The sequence below is a fragment of the Balaenoptera acutorostrata genome, chromosome 2 (assembly GCF_949987535.1).
Source record: "Balaenoptera acutorostrata chromosome 2, mBalAcu1.1, whole genome shotgun sequence".
Classification (NCBI taxonomy): Eukaryota; Metazoa; Chordata; class Mammalia; order Artiodactyla; family Balaenopteridae; genus Balaenoptera; species Balaenoptera acutorostrata.
In genome coordinates, this window is record NC_080065.1 from 103,946,131 (window position 1) to 103,955,507 (window position 9,377).

Here is a 9,377-nt window from a genome sequence, read left to right on the forward strand (position 1 = left end):
CACAGCCAAAAATAAATAAATAAATAAACTCCAATCTCTTTAAAAAAAGAATGGAGGAAGAGAGAACACTTAGAAAGTGAGAGATGATGGTGGTCGAAGTGAGGGGGACAGAAATAGGATTCTAAATGTATTGAAGGGAGAGAATCAAAGAACTTGGTACCTGCCTGGGTGTGAAAGATGGTAAAAGAAACGCTAAGGATAACTAGATTGCTGTCACTTTCACCTCCTAAATCTCTCTCTGCTTCTCCCACTTCTCTCCATCTCTCCACCACCACCTTAGCCTAAGCTACCATCATTTCATTTGAACTACCACAACAGACTTCTAACTAGGTACCTGCACGTCCACTCTGACCAACTTTAAAACATGCTCTCCTATTACGTCTGAAGTTATTTTTTCCCAAAGTCAACCTGATTACCAACCTGATTATGCCAAATCCTTCTATTTGAAGTTCTAATGGTATCACGTATGTTTCATCTGTAATGTTTATCACATATAGTTGCAAGTGTACATTTATTTGTGTGGCTTTTTGATTACTGGCTGCCCTCCCCACCAACTAGGTTATATGCTCCATGAGGGCAGAGTCCAGATTTGTTTCCATTCTCCATTTATTCACAACCCTAGCAGAAAGCCTAGAAGTTAGGAAGTAATCAAAAAATAATTGTCAAATTGCTGATGATCTCCTCAGGTGATCAACTCCACATCCAATCAAACACCAAGCCCACTCCCTACATATCTCTATAATTTCTCCACATACATCCATCCTCATGCTCACAATCCTATTCAATCAACCATGGTCTCTAACCTAGATTATTACAACAGTCTCTTAGAAAATCTCCTTCTCTCTATCTCATTCCCTTAAAATCCAAGCATTACAAACATGAGCCAGAGTTGATGCTTTCTAAAATCCACTTTTGATCATATAATTCTCTCCTTTCGGTCCTTCAGTGGTTATCTATTGTCTTTAAAATAAAAGCCAAACTTCTTCACTTGACCACACACTGCACACTGCCTCAGATTAAAAAAAGGGCTGTGTGAAAACTTAGGCTGTGACACTAAACTGAAGACTCAAACTGAGATGGTGGAGCAGGAGGACACGGAACTCACCTCCCCACCAACAAACACATCAAAAATACATCTACATGTGGAACAATTCTCACCGAAAACTAAGTGCAGACTAACAGAAAGACCTGTACAACCAAGACTATAAGAAAGACCCACCGGTAATTGGGTAGAAAGGGAAGAAAAGCGATCAGGTCAGGACCTGTGTCCCTGAGAGGGGACTCAGAGGAAAAAGGAGATTACACAGGAAGAGACCTTCCCTGGGGAGTGAGCAGTTCAAGCCACGTATTGGGTGCCCCAGCCCTGGTGTCCAACAAGGGGAACACGAGTCCCCTTGGCTGGTTGGAGGGCCAGTGGGATTAACAGGAGGGCTGTGGGAAGCCTGGACTCCGGGAGCAGGTGAACACTTACGTGCCCCCAAGGCAGGGCAGAGAGGGCAGACTGAAACCACTTGGGTAGCTGACTGGTTTCCTACGACTGCCCTGGTCCCCAGCCTGAGCTGAGAGAACACGCCAGCACCATGAGCCTCGTGTCGCAGCTTCACACTCTGGGCTGCCATGATTGAGGAAAAGGCTCAGCCATGAGACACTGAGGAGGTTGAAACCCTACGTGGCAACTGAGCAGCAAGGGGGCAGCCACTACTGGTGGCTGCACAGGGGCCCCAGATCTCTGATGGTGGCCATGCCAAACGAAACCCATGCTCCGGTAATATTACTCAGCCATAAAAAAAAACGAAATGGAGTTATTTGTAGTGAGGTGGATGGAGTTAGAGTCTGTCATACAGAGTGAAGTAAGTCAGAAAGAGAAAAACAAATACAGTATGCTAACACATATATATGGAATCTAAGGGGGAAAAAAAAGGGTCATGAAGAACCTAGTGGCAAGAGGGGAATAAAGACACAGACCTACTAAAGAATGGACTTGAGGATATGGGGAGGGGGAAGGGTAAGATGTGACAAAGTGAGAGAGTGGCATGGACATATATACACTACCAAACGTAAAATACATAGCTAGTGGGAAGTAACCGCATAGCACGGGGAGATAAGCTCTGTGTTTTGTGACCACCTAGAGGGGTGGGATAGGGAGAGTGGGAGGGAGGGAGATGCAAGAGGGAAGAGATATGGGAACATATGTATATGTATAACTGATTCACTTTGTTATAAAGCAGAAACTAACACACCATTGTAAAGCAATTATACTCCAATAAAGATGTTAAAACAAACAAACAAACAAAACAAAACCATGCTCTGACCGTCACTGATTACCCACACCTGCCCCTCTTGCTCCACCACTGCTCCCCTCTGGAGTAAGGGTGCCAGTTCTGGGAGGGGGGGGAAGCACACACTTAAAGGAAACTTAGCCAGCTCAGACCCGACCCTCAGGGCTTCTGCTCCAGCAACTTGGGACCTGCCCCCGCACCAAATAGTGGGGTAACAGCCACTAAGCAGAGGGGAAGCTCTACCTAACATCTGGCTTGGCCCTACCCCTCCATCTCCAGCCCCACCCCCTACCAAGATGACAGCTGCCAGCACACCTTGAGAAAAGACATAAGTTGTGCTCACATCAAATCCAGCTCTCCCATCAATGCCACTGGGCACATGCAGACTGTATAGGGACATGCCCACAAAAGAACACCCCTTCAAGACCACCATAGGTAACTATTTCACCAAATTTCAATAGATAAAGAAATAGATAAGCAAAATGAAAAGACAGAGGAATCTGTTTCCACTGAAAGAGCAAGAGAAAACTCCTGAAAAAAACAACTAATGAAATAGAAATAAACAATTTACCAGATAAAGAATTCAAAGCATTAGTAATAAGAATGCTAACTGAATTATGGAAAAGAATAGCTGACTACAGTGACAGTTTTAACAAGGAGCTAGAAAATTCTAAAAAGAACCAATCAGAACTGAAGAATACAACAACTGAAAAGAAAAACACACTAAAAGGAATTAACAGCACACTAGGTGATACAGAAGAACACATAAGTGATCTGGAAGATAGAAAATGGAAATCACCCAATCAGAACAGCAAAAAGAAAAAAGATGAGAACATTTTAAAGGATCTTTGGGGTAACATCATGCATACCAACTTTCCATTATAGGGGTCCCAGAAGGAGAAGAAAGGGAGAAGGGGGTAAAAATATATTTAATGAAAATTATGGCTGAAAATTTCCCAAGTCTGAAGAAGGAAACAGCCAGGTACAGGAAACACAGAGGGTCCCAAACAAGATGAATCCAAACAGACCTGCACCAAGACATATCATAATAAAAATGGCAAAACTTAAAGAGAATTCTAGAGGCAGCAAAAGAAAAAAAAAGAGCATATACAAGGGAATGCCCATAAGGCTATCAGCTGATTGTTCTGCAGAAACTTTGCAGGCCAGAAGGGAGTGGCATGGTATATTTAAAGTGCTGAAAGGGAAAAACCTACAACTTAGGATACTCTGCCCAGCAAGATTATCCTTCAGAATTGAAGGGGAGATAAAGAACTTCTTGGATAAGCATCAATACTAAAGCAACCCTAAAAGAAATGTTAAAGGGTCTTCTCTAAGTGGAAAAGAAAAAGCTGTAACAAGAATTAAGTATCTATAGAAAAGAAAAAATCCCATTAGTAAAGGCAAATATATAGGGAAGGCTGAGGCTCAACCACTTAAATAAGCTAGTACAAAGACTAAAACAAAAAAAATTGTAAAATCAAGTATAACTACAATAATCAGTAAAGGGATAAACATGAAGATGTAAACTATGACATGAAAAACACAAAGTATGGGGGCTTCCCTGGTGGCGCAGTGGTTGAGAATCTGCCTGCCAATGCAGGGGACACGGGTTTGAGCCCTGGTCTGGGAAGATCCCACATGCCGCGGAGCAGCTGGGCCCGTGAGCCACAATTACTGCGCCTTCGCGTCTGGAGCCTGTGCTCCGCAACAAGAGAGGCCGCGATAGTGAGAGGCCTGCACACCGCGATCAAGAGTGGCCCCTGCTTGCCACAACTAGAGAAGGCCCTTGCACAGAAACGAAGACCCAACACAGCCATAAAAATTAATTAATTAAAAAAAAACGAAAAACACAAAGTATGGGGGAAGCGAGTAAAAAATGTAGAGCTTTTAAAATGTGTTTGAACTTAAGGGACTACCTGGTTTAAAACAAATAAACACAGTCATAGATCAACATCTATGAGCCCCATGGTAACCACAAATCAAAAATCTACAACAGATACCCAAAAACAAAAGAGAAAGGAACACAAGCAAAAGAAAAGCATGAAACCACAAAGGAAAAACTAAAAGAAGAAGAAAAAAACAGGGAAGAACTACAAAAACAACCAGAAACAAGTAACACTAACACTGAAACATAACTATTCAGCATTAAGCAATACGAATTTTTTTTTTAATTAAAATCTCAAAAAAAATTAAAGTACAATTCTAGCTATTTGCTGACCTCTACATTATATAATGTGAAATGAAAAAGACTTTTTTTTAATTTTACCACCTTACATGGTCAGTATATAATTAATATTCTGACATCAGAGTAGCAACATAAAACAAACACATCAAAGTAAAGTGAAAAGATAATGAGAAGATTTACTGAACAAGTAAGATATTATTGAGAAAAATAAACTGATTATTAAGACAGCCTTGGTTTTACTTACTCTAAAAGAAAATAGAAAAAAGTTAATTACAAGACATTCTGTATCTTTTAACATTGTTTGCGTTATGAAAAACAGTACCAACACAAATACCTGAGAAAAGAATGAAGAATCATATTCATGGGAATCATAACTGATTATACACAATCACTAAGTTTAGGACACACACAGAATATGCTCCTTTCAACTGTTGACCAGATGTTTAGTATTTTGAAGTAATTTATTAAATAAGACTATTCAAATAGGACAAAGTTTAAGGCAACCAAAATAGGTACTAGTTAACATCAATCTACTCTAATGGCTGACATGCACATGAATAACTTATAATATAGTTTATTTAGGTTGCTCTATGCCAGTTTAACACATTGACACAGTTTGGAAGGTTAGTCAGAAAATAAAACGATCAAGAACTCACCTGCTCTGGGAAGTGGTTTATATAACTCCAACTACTGCTCCCCATGAAGAACCTACGTTAGGGTAAGCAAAATTTTATTAGTAGACTTTCTTTTTCCACAGCTTCTTCTGTGGATACCGCTAATCACAAGTGGCATTTCACTCTCCACACGTTCACATGACTACTTCTCCCAAATTATCTGTCTCAATTTGGCTCCCACTTCTTAATTATATGATTCAGAAATAATCAGTCCCCCAATCTAAATACTGTCAGCTCTCTAGAATAGAAAATATACATTTGTGTTCTTTCTTGACATTCATAATTTTTGTTGACTGATAACTGTGGATTATTTGCCAATGGAGACACTAAACTAGGCGCATTTCCAGTGCTCGTCACTGTGCCTGGAACACAGCAGGTATCCAATAAATATCTATTGAATAAAAATGAACAAATAGGTCAGTACTAGTAAAGTAATTTCAGGTCACACCTGCCAAATACAAATGACATAACCAAAATATTAATATAAATCTTACAACCACATTCAAGTAAAACCACTGCCAATGTCAACATTTCCTTAGTGTAAGAGTAAATACTAAAGACCCTGTGCAACTTCAAAGCCACTTAACCTCAATGTATCAAAGCAAGAATATAAAAATATATGTAGGAATACAATAGGACAGTAAAAACAAAACCTGACCCATATATCTGAATGACCACACTCAACTGCTATGGGACAGTTTAATTCCCAGTCTTCCTCAGAACCCAGAAGGGAAAAAGAAAAGGGGTGAGGGTAGTGATGGGAGGACAAATGAAGGACTGCCTCACTATCATACGACCTGGAAGCTCAAGGTTAGGAAGACTGGGATTCAAATCCCAAGACGGCTATCATCCCTAGTGACAGATTTTGAACACTATTCATGATTTCCAACTCCTTCCAACTCTGAGGAAGAATTCTGAAACATTTACTTTAATTGTTTGTACTGACATTACCCAAACAGAAGAACTGTATGCAACAAATACCATGGGAGAGTGACTAAAACAACAAACTGCCTGGCATCTATTCCTTGCCTCCCTCCCAACTTCATCGAATACTTTAATAAAATAACCGTAGATTCTCATAGACTCAGAGCAGCAATGAGCTAATCGATCCTCCAGTAAATGGGTTCTCCAATCAGTCAAAATCACAGAAATCAGTTCAAAAGTCTACGATTCAACAGTTATCAACTGGACTCATGGCCTGACCCTCACTTCAAGAAATAAAATAACCCCAAAGCCTTCTCACAATTGTTTGCTCCTCCCTTCTTGAAACCATTTATTCACTTTGCTTCTCAAATACCACACTCTCCTGATACGCCTCATACCTCACCAGCCACTCCTTCCCAGTCTCTCTTGCTCACTCCTCCTCATCTCTTCCACCTCTCACCTCTCACCAAACTCAGGCTTTTCTCTACTTACATTCACACATGGGTGATTTCACCCAGCCTCATGTCTTTAAATCTCACTTAAATGCTACCAATCCCAGTAGGGCCTCCCCCGCAAACTCTAAACTCACATATTTAACTGCCCACTGTATATCTCCACTTGAATGTAGAATAGGCATCTCAAATCTGTCCAAAACCAACTCCTGATCATCCCCACCTTAAAGTAACTGTACATATCTATTTTATTATACATAGTAATATATCATATGTAACTACTATACATGTTAAATACATTGTACATAATTAATTCTAAATATATGGGTATATATGCATATATATCTTCCCAGTTAACCAGACCAAAAACCTTCCTCCTTGACTCCTCTTTCTGTCCATGCATATCCAGACTAGTGCTGGAATTACCATAATCAACTCCAAACTGGTTTCCCTGCTTCCATGCTTGGCTCCCATAAATCTATTCTCCACAGAGGAGCAAAAATGAGCCTGTGAGTGAACATAGCCAGATCATACCACTCCTCAGTTCAAACCACTACAAATGGCCTCCCATGTTAATCAGAGTGTGAGCTGAAATTCTTACGATGACTACAAGGCCCTCTTCTCCTACCACTGTCCCCTTGCTCATTCTATAGCTGTATCAACCCCCTTGCTGTTCCAAAAACAAGGTAAGTATGCACCTGCCTCGGGGCCTTTTACACCTGTTCTCTCTGCTTCAAATATTCTTCACTCTTGCTCCTTCATCACTATCGTCAGGTGAGGATTATCATACCCACTTTATACATAAGGAAACTGAAGCTTAGAGAAGTTATTTACCCTTGGTCAAATAGCATGTAATGGCAGAGAGAGAATTAATAACATTATGCCAGGGTTATGGACTGTACATAATTATTGTTGTCTTCTTTTTGCTTGCCTTTTCAACTAACTCTCTACCCTTTTTTTCTTTTTAAGAAAAATCAAAAGACATGCTAAACCTTTATCCTTGAATCCACCACTATAAACTATTGTATTAAGACACCATACACACACACACACACACACACACAGCATGTGACATTTACCAATCATATTTAAAGAAAGAGAAGAAGAGCAAAATAAAGGTTTCTTATTATGCATACCTTTGCCAAGTTGACTGAGAGCCCAGGAATCTCTGCTAATCCTCCACCCATTATAGATTTCTGAGCTAGAATAACTCCAAAGGTAGGCAAACAGGAGAAATCAGAACTCCCTTCATAAATAAATTTCAAATCTTTCGGTTCCTTGATAGATAGTGTCCATAATAGTGTCCAGTTCCGTATAAGAAGAAAATGGAGGAAGTTTATGGCCAATAGCTCCAGCCTATGGAACAATTGCAGAAAGTTATTTTTTTCACTGATATTCTTGTCAAATCTTTAAATTTCTGACTTTTCAAAACTATTAACTGCTACATACTTAGCTTTGTGAATAGAATATCATTTTAGTAAATATGATAGGGTATCATAATTGTTTCACTACATTTTTTAAATAAAATCAATTATAAAGTATGGAAAAAGACCTCATTTACAAATAAGTACTTTTTTCTTGCCTGTTTCTTGCTAACAGATAGTACATCTCATTTTCAACTTTCCTGTCTCTGATGATGGAAAAGCCTATTAATACAGTGACTGTTAGCTACTCAAAATTACAAAAAATAAAAAACTTATTATAAACAGGGATAATGAATGGCTCTATAAGATCTATTTTATAAAAGTCAGTATAAACAGATGAGCAAAACACTGCTTAATGCTTGTAAATCAGACTCCCTCATAATGGTTTTGGTTATAATTAGATTTTACTGTAAGCTCCTACCCAGGACTGTCCTTTATCTAATTGGATATTGTATTTTTCTATTTAGTGATGACATGCCTAACTAATTCGTGAAGCATATGTTAGGTTATAAAAGAATCATGTCCAATTTTTGATCACTTTCATTCTAAAGCAAGAGTCAGCAAACAACAGCAGAGAATTAAGAATGGTTTTTACATTTTTTTAAGAGTGGTCTAAAAAAAGAAAAAGAAGATTATGTGTCAGAAACAGTACGTGGTCCATAAAGCCTAAAATATTTACCATCTGGCCCTTTACCAAAAAAGTTTGCCAACCCCTGCTCTAAAGTAAAATCACATTTATAAACTGATCATATACTCAGGGTTACAATTAGATTGTTTATTTCATCACTATGTCTCCCCTGAGTCACAAAACACCACAACTGAATATGTCAAATGACTTATTTTTTATTATTTATGCACTATAAATTTTTTAAAAAAAAAATACTGGAGATAGTTAATCAGCAAACTTCACAAGAGCTATAACCACAGCTCTATTAGAATTTCTGACACAATGGGAGACTTTTTACTTGCAGCCATGTTGAAATATTTCCAAAATACAACCTATCAATGCTTTTCCTTAAAAGAAATGACTCAAAAGAGGCACTAAGTTAAATATCCTTCTCTAAAGAGTCAGAAAGTGACTGAAGGACGATTATCAAAAATGCTCCAAAAAACAAAAAAAACACTTGTTTATTACACTGAAGAAGAGAAAGTAAAAGTTACATTTAATATTTTAGCTTTATGTTCATTCAAATTTTATAAACATTCAGTACATGTTCTATAAAATTTTATGGTCACTCACCTTTCCTATTTAACAATAAATTAATAGCTTGGAAAAGCATTTTTTGCATAAAAGAAAAGAAAAAAGAAAAAAGGAAAGAAAAGAAAAAGTCTCCAGAGAAGGCAAAGCGTTAGGCTTTCTCTTCCACTTACAAATCCCGATGTAGCTGTTGATGTCACATTACTGGTGTGATTTGCCGAAACTCCTCCATCTGAATCTA